We start from the raw sequence: 12,123 nt of genomic DNA on the forward strand, positions 1-12,123 counted from the left end.
ATAAAAGACCACAATGAGTGCCAATAGAAATTCCAGCTGATTTTTGGAAGACCTGGTCTCCAAAGAATATATAGATAAATGTATTGTCAATGAGAAAATCAAGAATTTGTTTACCATTGAAGAGTACTTGGATGATTTAAACAGGATGATTTTGTAGATGACCAATCACAAGATATGAATTTCCGAATTTCATTTTGTTTGAAGACGCTGTTTCTATCTTGTCTTGTCAAAAAGATCGGTGTATGATACTTAATAGGGAATGGTTGTTTAATGTGTTGAAAAGTAATTTATTTTGATGCTTCTGATGTTGGAAAATTCTGTGAGTTCAAATTTTCTAAGTGATTTTAGAGTTTTTGATGAAATCCTCATTTGATTCAGATCACTTCTTGAATGTGTTGTAGAAGATACGTTTGAAATCTCTCGTTCAATATCTTTTGAAGAGGAGTAAATAGAGGGGCTTAGAAGAGCACATACTGGACTCTGCAATGCCAGCATATCTTTGTAAAGATTTATATGAAGTTTTAAAATCCAGTATAGGTATAACAAATCAAATTCACTTTTTTCGTCTGGAATGTTAAAAGTAAAAGAATTTTATCAATAAATCACACCTGGAAATGAAGCATATTGAAGTGCACGGGTACCTGATTCCATGAGTCACAAGGCGATTTTAACACAGACCATTTGTAGGTAATGATCTCTCTCCCTGGCCTCCAACTTTGATTACTTCACTGATTGCATTACTTAAATGCATGTTCCATTGTCGGTAATTTAAAGAAATATAAAGAACACATGCATGTTCTTTCTTAGTCTTCAGAAAGTGCATGTATATTTTTTTCCCTAAAGACTGAAATTAAAACGACAAGATCTTTACAAGCAACGTGTGATTTTTCAAATCTTGGACATATAATTAAAAGCGTATTGCTACACAATTAGACTATTTTAATCATCCGATAAATGTATTCTTAAACAAAGGTGGTGCTTTAAATTAGTAGGCAGAAGCATAGATGTCGTTCTGTGGGGGCCAGGGAAACCTTTGTCACCAAAACTCAATCTGTTATCGCTTGTCTTTAACTGCCTTTGTTATTGGTGTCTGATGCACAAATCGGTGTCAGTAAAATGCTTTTAAAACTTGAGATTCCTACAAGATTACCAAGACCCTAGATCAATGTATCAGATAACATCAAAATGCTTTTAAAATATGTCAGACTGGGTCGAGAAAGATTTCGACAATTCCTACTTTTAGCGGTTTAATGTTGATATATTAGTCTACCTTGCCTAGTAAGTGTTTGGTTACTGTATCCAAAAAAGAGTCTTTAAAAAAAGAGAATTAACATAATTATGCCAATTATCTTTCCATAGGTATGATTTACAACCTCAAACACTTTGAAATTACTTTAAATCCTTATGCAATTGTCAACTAAATAGAAGATTTTTTTCGAGTTATATCATTCTCGCTAAATCCTGTATTTCCTTGGTTTTCGAGTTATACAAGTCATACAAGTAACAATTTTATAATAGATTAACTATTACAGCTGTTACAACTGTTTCCATACAATATTCATATGACAAATTGAAGTTTCCATGCAAATCAAAATGTTTATTATGAATAATTTGTAATTTATTCAAAGATTAGGGATTGCTCCTTGCTGTCTGAAGAATGGTGAATGAATTAGAATCTTCTATCTAGAACTCTTTATCTAAACATTCTTTTCTGGGGAAGGGGGGAGGGCTTAGTCAATTGCATACCTAGTATGTGTTTCAACGCAAACTTATTTCATGGCCGCAGGAACGGCACGGCCCTCCCCAATAATTTTGCCGATATATAGATTACTATAGAAAATATAGCTACTATATGCTTGTGTCCCCTCAATAAAAACGTCTGATGACCTTTTTTTTTGTTTGTCAAGGACTTTTTGGTAGTTGATAGTGCCCCCTCAACTGAAAATGTATGGCTGTGCCCCCCCCCCCCAACTGAAATTGCTTCTTACGGGCCTGTATTTACGAAATAGGATTTGTACTTTTTATTTGTACTTTTCATAGAACTTAAACAGTTATAATTTCAGTTGCATGACAGTATATTGAAATAAGCATGTGGTAAATATAGGAGGACATTATCAAGATTGATAACCTGTTTTATTTCCAAGTACAAATTCCAAACAATGAATGGACATATTTATGAATGGATTGCATTGTAATTCTCACAAATTATTCACATACACAACATTTTAACAAACATCAAAATTATTAACACAAAAATAATTTACATTTTTCACACATTGTTGACCATATTTGGTGAAATCTTGGCAGATAATTTTCAGCAATCCATAAAAACAAGCCTGTTAACGTAAGTGAACATTGCAATGTTCTTTGATCCAATATACACCCACAACTTGATAAGTATTTTATCACTCTTACTGCAAATACCTGAGAGGGACAGGTGAACCATTCAAACTTTTGTTTTCCTACAGTCAAAAAGACATTTAAGAACATATTTCAAACTTCTAAGCGCGTTCATGTCTTCATATTTAACATCCTTAATACAATATCTCAAGGGGAAGAGAAATGTCGTGAAATCTACCATATTGTTTGCCCTCCCTTATAAACAAAGACGTAAATATTTGCTCAACTGATATCAGTATTTTAAAAGATTTGCTTAAATGCATGAAAATGATGAGAAATGCTAATATGATCATTGTGTGATACTATCAACGAGAGCCTTCTGATCTTACGAGTCTAAACAAACTTCCCTCTGGGTACATAAAATATTGGCTCTTCGTCCCCTCACTAGAGTTCAGTCACTCCTTTCACAGAAATGGTCTTATTATGAAATGCGACCTCCATTATTACGGGAGTACTGCGTAAGAAAGTTGTGGAGACATTCTTAAACGTCTAAGTCCTAAGGCTATTACAATCCTATATATACTCGTATATAGGATTGTAAGTAACCTTAGGACTTAGACGTTTAAGAATGCACGATGATGCCGTAAAGTATAAGATGTTCTTTGTTTTGCAAAAAGAGTGTTTTCTTTTTAAACCCAAAGTTGCCTCTGATATTCCACCATTGCAAGATACAAATATTGCTTATTCAAATGAAGAGAAAATAGATGTACTTAATAATTATTTTACATCTGTATCATGCATGTGTTGATGATAGTGGGTCAGAATTACCTGAGGCATATTATGTATGTAACAGTGAAATTAGTAGTGTATGTATTAGTGAGCAAGAAATAATTGATATTGTAACAATACTTCTTACAAATAAGGCTATTGGTCCTGACAATATTAGTCACAAGATGTTAAAATCAGCAAAGTTTACTATTGCTAAACCGCTTTGTTTACTTTTTAATTTTTTCAGAATGGAAATTAGCTAATGCACTTCCTTTTTTTAAAAAAAAAAAAAAGAAGATCCTTCTATGATGTCTAACTTTAGACCAGTTTCATTGTTGAGCTTGTTGGAAAAATCATGAAAAGAGTTGTGTTTAAATATATTATGATTATTTTCGTGACAACAATCCTTTTTAGTAAATATCAGGATGTTATTTTTTACCTGGTCACTCAACTGTATACCAGTTAATTGAAACATATTGCTATTGATGATGGAAAATTTTGCCGTATATTTTGTGATCTTTCAAAAGCATTTGATCTTGTTTAGCATAAAGGTATCTTATTTAAACTTAAAACATATGGGATTACTGGAAGTTTGTACAAATGGCTTGAGAATTATCTTGAATGTATGTGTCAAATGGTGATGTAAATTATTATCAACACCCAAACCCTTACATGTTGGTGTTCCTCAGGGCTCAGTTTTAGGACCACTTTTGTTTATAATTTATGTGAATGATGTTGCTGATAGTATGGGTACTTTTTGTAGATGATAATTTTTTCAACATTCATCTAATATGAAAATTATTGAAAGAGACTTAAAGAAAGATATAAATGCACTGGGACTTTGGTCTAAAAATGGTTATTGAAATTTAATCCCTCTAAAACTAAAGCAATAATGTTTAGTACAAAGAAAAACAGAGAATATCCTAAGCTTCTTTTTCAACAATGCCAATTGGACTTCATCTCTGAACACAGACACTTCGGAGTAATATTTTCAAATGACGCTAGGTGGTCACCGCATATTGAAAATCTACTGGCTAATGCCTACAAAAAATTAGATCATTTGAAAAAACTAAAATTTAAATTAAATCGAAAAACTCTCTCACTCCTGTATACGTCATTCATAAGACCGCAGCTTGAATTTGGTGATGCTGTCAACATAGTGATTATGATAAGTTAAAAACGCTGCAACTTTACGCTGCTAGAATTGTAACAGGGTTAACAACTATGGCTTCTAAAGATTCACTCTACTTTGAAACGGGATGGGAACCTCTTTGCTATAGAAGACAAGTAGCTAGATTAAAAACTATGTCCCAGCTGCATAATAATTTAAATTAATGCCTGATTACTTAATGGATATACTTCCAGATATGCGCTGTAAAACATCTATTTACACTACAAGAAATTCTCAAAATTATGATATTCCGAAATGTCGATTACAAACTTGTAAGTCTACATTTATTCCAACTGTAGTTAACGAATGGAACACAGTTCCACTTGAAATTAGAAATTTACAGTCAATGTCAAATTTCAAATCTAAAATTAGTACTAAAAAATCCTCCATCATACTTTGAATACGGTAACAGACGACTAAATGTTCTTCAAACCAGATTACGGCATAATTATGTATTGAATAACGACTTTTACAGATGCAATTAAATATCAAGTCCTTTATGCTCGTTTGGTAAAGTGGAGGATACATATCATTTTTTGTATGTCCAAAGTATGCGAAAGCCAGAAAAGACTCTTTAAATAAATTTTTACAATTTGACAAAATCCACAAAATCTAACTATGGGGTGGATTCATTGAGTGCTGCAGAGAACAAACGTCTCTTTTCTTTTGTTCAAACATTATTTTATTAAACATTTTGGTAGATTTCCTTGTTAGCATTAATTAATATAACAGTATATGTATATGTACAAAACTACATGTATCTATTATATATATATATATATATATATATATATATATATATATATATATATATATATATATATATATATATATATATATATATGCAAATTGCATCGATTTGTAAATTGCATATAATGTATACTTTAAAAGCTTTATGTTTAACTGTGACAATTCCAGTTTGTAATTTACATGTAGGGAGAGGGCATACGTTTGCAGAACTTGTTCCCAATCCCTTTGTAAATATAGATAACAATAAAATATGTTCAAATCAAATCAGTGTTTTCTTTCCGGTCATTAGTGTCCTAGCTCCTTCCTTCTGGATACCCAACATTTCTGACAGGTCATTCACTTCCGTCCCCTGCAGATTTCACAATCAGGGAAAAGGTCTTTGTTATCAGTATACAGCATAAGATAGTGTTTATGAGGACACTGAATTCTAAGCTCCGAGGTTCTTCACAATTAAATGTTTAATGGTTCGTTCATCTCTTGCACCCTTTATTTTCCGATAAGCATTTTAAAAATTACTTCCGATTTTAAAATCACATTTATTGTGAAGTATTTTTAGTCTTCAGTGTATTCTGAGAATGACATAAGTACTATAACGTTAATATCAAACACGTTTTGTTTTTATTATTAATTTCTATCGGACTATTCAAAATGAAAAAAGTATACGTTTACTGAGTAATCGGTATTTTTTGTTTAATTGGAATTAAGAGGTATGCGCCCGTTTTCTTTAGACAAATACAGACAGCTATCTTTTGCCAGGCATACATATCTATGTTCAATTATGTAAGGATGCATCTTTTAAAAACATATTACTTTCAAAATTTTCATTTATTTTAAACAACATCAATATATTCACCTTTTTTGCTAAAGTTCATTTAATCCATCTCTTTATACAACATTTTTATGTTTTGTTTCAATCGCTTTGTTTTGAATAATATTTAACACAAGAATAGATCAGTAGTAAGCAGACATTTGCATATTGAAACTTTTGACATTTCGTGCTACTCTAAATTAAATCATTTGGCCAGCTGTGTAACAAACATGTCACAAAGATTCACCTAGCAGCAGGTGTCCTTGCACACGATCATAGAGTCAGTGACTATGTCGAAGGACTGCTTTTCATTTCTCTTTCTTTTAACATAAATCGGATGATCCTTGTCTTGAGGAAAGAGATCAAGCTTAAGACTACCGCTAAGATATCGTTTTTAATATCAGAACATTCCGCATCTTCACCACCACCTGGGCTGATGGTGATGTGTGGATTTCATGTAACGGGATTGACTTAATGTTAATAGAGTAAGAGCACCTGCTAATTCCGGTTTTTTTTTCTCAATGAACAACAATAAGGTATTGGTACTTATAAAAACAATATGGGGTTCATCTTTACTTTAGTATATACTGTACACTTTTCTCAGAGAACAAGCTTAAGGGGAATATTAAATCTGGGAAATAATAAATTTCATATTGATTTATTTTTCAATAAGGTCAGGTGATTTGAAATTTAACTAGTAGTTCTAAAATGGATGTGCATGTTTACAAGTGGTTTTACTTTATATAAAATCTAAATGAATCGTGAGAGTAAACATTATGACTTCAAAATGAATAACTTAACATACACTTAATTTTTTTGTGAGGCGTTGTCATTAAATAAAGGTCGGACGTCATACGACTTGACACAGGATTTCATTAGTGACCTAAACAGAAAAGAGAAAAAAGTGCTCCACTGGGTAATAAGGTCATCGATAATAATATAAATTCATTTTAATACTAACTTATTGACAACAAATTATTTCTATGATAACTATGCACTTAAGTTTCTTATATATGTTGAATGTAAATAAGTCTCGGCTCTTTGAAATATAGACGTCTATTTGATCATTATCATTTGCAAGCTGTCAACAAACCATGATAGATGTGTTTTCTTCACTTATTTACATATAATGTTTGTGCAAGTTGCTCATTGTTCGTCACATCTTTTATTGGTGCAAATTTTATTGATATTTGAAAACGAGATAAAAATCTGATACTCATTTGAGAAAACTACGAATATTAACGATCAAAGTGCAGTGTGTGCAATAAAATGTTTGAGCAACGGCAATAACTTTTGATGTACAGCTCACATATATAACCTCTGTCTAATATACACTATAAATTATTGTTATACCTTCTTTTCAATTTGTACATGAAATCATGCTTGTGTAATATTTTATCATTCCAGAGTTTCAAAAACTCCCATTACATTTTCATGAATCTTGAATCCATAACCTTTGAAGGGAGCAATCCACCTCATACCTATTTTTTATTTAAACAGGCAAATCATTTTCAGTTTGCGAGTGTATTGTTAGTTAGAGAGGACGTTTAACTAAGTGTATGCCACCTTCATGATAATTTTCTGTAAACACTCTTTCGTTACTGTGATAATGCATATATTGCATGACAAAATGGAATAAAGCCTGTCACTTCCGGCGCAGGTGTTCGTTCGAACTGGAGTAAAGGAAATCGAGTCGGCCCTGGGGTTCTACCACCGCGGAGACGCGGCCTATTCGTTAGTGCTGTTTCGTTTTACATTTCATTAAAACTATGATATGTTCTGTTTGTGTAAACCTGTAACTTAGAGCAAAAAAAATATTAAAGTACAAAAGAAAGTGATAAATTTTCAAGGTCATTACCGTCCCCGCAAAAAAAAGTATGTAGTATAGTATGCTACAAAATGTTTCCCAAAGCTATAAACAGAATGGAGCAGCCGTAAAATATTTCATTCTCAATTAATTGATTGTTTTTCTTTATCTTTACAATAAAGTTACTGATATTATTTTAAAAATCTTATAATCAATATTAAACGTGAAACACTGAAACTGGGAGATAAATGGACATTTTTCTTTCCGATAATGTCACTCCCAAATCTTTATTGCGCCAGTTGTACAAAAACCTAGTGGTGCATGTAAAATAATTCCATACACAATATCATAATAAATATCCACAGCTTTTTAATATATTCGATCAGTGCATATTATCTATTCAAGATATATTACTAAAGTCAGGTACTCTTCACACAATTGCTCCGAAGAAAATAGTTCCATTCATGATCAGTAGATACAACATTACAACAAATGTTAAGAATAATGATGTATATTTAATTCGTTAAAGAAAACAAAATTAACGTAAAATGATTTTAAGAAAATCACTTTTCCCCAGAAAAGGAAATAAAAAGTTTTCATATTCCTACGCTCGCTGCCTCCTCAGTCTTTTTCACGAAAATATATAGGTCATCCTTCGATTGATAGTGATAAATCTTTTCACCAATTATATACCTGTCATGATTATTGTTCGTTAATTGCCCTATATTTTCTTTTGAGTGAGAATGTTAATCATTAACTGTGTGTGTTTTTTTTCTCTTTTTTTTTTAAATAACGGAATGGATATTATGGTTAAACACCTGCAATCGTAACTTCTCGGCAAAGCAACGTGATTTGCCGAGCTCGTCTGAAAGGATCTTCGCACGTGTGTAAATCTAGTCTATTTGGTCTTGCAAGCACAGGTATGTGCACCGTTCGCTAGCGACGCTTAGATCATGTAGAATGGGTATCAGTATTTGCTACGGACATGAGGAAGAACTATACACCAGTTTCATAACAAGTGCAGGTTTTTTACTCAAGCCCTAGACTAGGCTAGAGGGGCTGAGTTATCTAAAACGATGCTAGGTCATTGATCTACTCAGTTTATAAACACGAAAATATACTATTTTTGTAAATAAAAACATTTCTAGAAACAAAAATGTAGTTTATCTTCAAAACGTCTCTATATTCAAAGTCTATATAAAGTGTTAAATGTCGGATTTTATTCTATGACGAAGGAATGTTCAGTGACGCTCCACAGCCGCAACCGATCTCGCGCTTTACTTTGCGTTTAACAACGGCCGTCAATGCATCTCTAGACGAGTTCATTGATTACTCTTGTTGACCCATCTTTAACATCTGCCTATACTTTGAGTGATAGTACTTTAATAGCACAAAATTAAAAAATAAATTAAAATCTATCTTTGATAGATGTATAGTTTTGCTATTTAAAAAATTGGGCTATCTTTGATCTTTGCTTGGACTTGTTTCGAATTTTTACAGAAGATTCTATCATTGGAAAGTTAGATGGTACACATGTAGCACAGGCCCATAGTACGCGGGATTTTTTCGGAGCCCCCCCCCCCCTTTCACTTTGAAAACCTTGCTACAGGCCTGTAATATGCTATTTGGATTAAAATATTCCTGAAAATGAGTGAGCTGTTAAATACATCTTTAAAATTATACGGTTAATTATATTTAGTCTATGTTCTATGGGAAATTAAAACTATTTTTTTAGGCATCTGCAACGTTGTGATAATAAGTCACTACACGCATGTAACGTTATATATGTACATGCAGTTTCCTTAGTACATGCATATTTTAATCAACAAAAGATGTTGAAACTCAGTAGCCTAAATATTATGTCATTTTAGGATATTTATGGCCATTGTATAGTTGACTTTCTACAGCTTGAGTATCTCTGACGTTTTATCAGTAAATAGTTTTTTTTTAATTAGAAATCATCTGAGCATAATGAAAATTCGAATAAATTAAAAGTCGAATATTTTGGATATGGGGTAACCCATATCTGTTCTTGTTACAGAAGATTCTATCATTGGAAAGTTAGATGGTACACATGTAGCACAGGCCCATAGTACGCGGGATTTTTTCGGAGTCCCCCCCCCCTTCACTTTGAAAACGTTGCTACAGTCCTGTAACATGCTATTGTGATTAAATATTCCTCAAAATGAGTGAGCTGTTAAATACATCTTCAAAATTATACGGTTAATTATATTTAGTCTATGTTCTATGTGAAATTAAAACTATTTCTATAGGCATCTGCAACGCTGTGATAATAAAAGTCACTAATCGCATGTAACGTTATATACATGTATGTACATGCAGTTTCCTTAGTACATGCATATTTTATTCAACAAAAGATGTTGAAACTCAGTAGCCTAAATATTATGTCATTTTAGGTTATTTATGGCCATTGTTTAGTTGACTTTCTACAGCTTGAGTATCTCTGACGTTTTATCAGTAAATAGTTTTTTTTTAAATTAGAAATCATCTGAGCACAATGAAAATTCGAATAAATTAAAAGTCGAATATCTTGGATATGGGGTAACCCATATCTATTCTTGTTTAATTTCACTTTGTAACAGGATGGGGGAAATGGCGACAGACCGGTCCTCAATACGATAGGTGAAAGACTTACCATGGAAGGAGAGAGCGTTCTAAGTTTAAAGAACTTGTGTCCGATCCTTTTGTTTAGACTTCTTAACAACAAAATATGTTCAAACCAAGCAGAAACCTGGTTTGGTGTCTTTTAGGGTGAATATATTTAAGGAGAGAGGAATGTGGTCAGTGTTCAGATGCCGGACCTAACCACGTACCACTTCTTTAAATACGACATAGCCAAAAAATCTACAAGACTCCTTTACATCTGGTTATATCAGACAGCCAACATGTTGTTTTTCACCTCAGAAAAAACCCTATAATCTCATTCCCTACGGAATCGGTCAAATCCGAGGGAAAAAATGAGGAATTATTTTGCTTTGGCCATGTTTTGACGTGAACCTTGAGTAAAAATATCGCTGATTTGATACCTTCAAGCGGTAACCTATTTCTGCGGCATACCCCCTTCTGAATGGATAAAGCTTTAGTCCCTTTCCAATGAGTAAACTTTATTAAAATATCTTATATATATATATATATATATATATATATATATATATATATATATATATATATATATATATATATATATATATATATATATATATATATATATATAACAAAACAAAGCATATGTATGTTTGCATTGACATGTTTTGAGTACTCGTTTAAGATGCAGAATTATTACCCGAAGGATAAACAAGGCGGTAATTAATATTTGATAATTACCTACAAATGTCCGTGAATTCCAAGGCTGCCGTGAGAGCGGGGCGCGCGGTGTTAGGATGACATGACAAATTCTATATCCGCAAGGGACGTACCTCGTATCTGACGGGCTAGAAATATGTGTAAAGAGTCCCAATTATTAATTATTAACTGTTTCTTTAATGCGTGTAACCTTTGATTTACACCAGCTGTTTTAATGTTCTGACAAATTTCCCTCCACAATTATGATGACGTATATATACATTTACATGAGGACTGTTCAAAATGCAATTCATCATATTAGAAGCAACTTTTGTTATTTTGATTAATATATTAGATAAATAATAGTATTAGTAATGTAGTAATGAACACTTTACACAACACCAATATGATTTCCATTTTTAAATCGTACATTGACATGCGCACAATACATGTGTTAAATAAATGCTAATCACGCTTTTTGGAATAACGTTTTCAGTGAAGTGTGTTTTGACGGTTGTATAATTTGTTGGTATCTTCATTTGTTTCTTTTTTGTTTGATCTAAAAAAATTTAGATAGAGGAATTCCTTATTTACAGAAGTTGCATACGCGGGAATGATTCACGCTCGGAGAAGCATGTGCTTTACAAGTAGAAGTATTAAGTAATGCGTCTCTCCGCCCCATCGATCGCTCCTTTTTCTCTACTTGCAGAATGATAATGAGACCTCTTCACTGCAGTATAACGTCAAAATAGCCCTCTATATCTACAGATAAAACTGTTCCAATCTGTGTTGACAGTGCAGTTGAAAGATATTCTAACTCGATTTAAATATTTGGATGACAGTTTCATTCAAATTTGTAGCATTTGCTGTCCTGTATGATATAGACTGTTATAAATCTCCCTCAGGCTTACGACTATAACAAATCTCGGGTTTATACATGCTGCGAATTTTTCTGGTGAATAATTTTAAAAAGTTTATCTTGAGGTACTCTTCTTTTTAACATTGAATCACTTGAACATACCATAAACACTGTCTATCCCATCCCTTTAAAACCGCATAATTAAGATGAACAAAGGATTGAATTTACCGTAAACCTTTTAAATATTTCATTCATACTCGAGAAGGATTTATTAATTTCACTCACGTCACAGTAGACTATTGTCATTAATGACCAGG

This window comes from Saccostrea echinata, unplaced genomic scaffold (assembly GCF_033153115.1).
Source record: "Saccostrea echinata isolate AGI-Se365-2 ecotype Australia unplaced genomic scaffold, CSIRO_AGI_Sech_v1 ptg000034l, whole genome shotgun sequence".
NCBI classification, from domain to species: domain Eukaryota; kingdom Metazoa; phylum Mollusca; class Bivalvia; order Ostreida; family Ostreidae; genus Saccostrea; species Saccostrea echinata.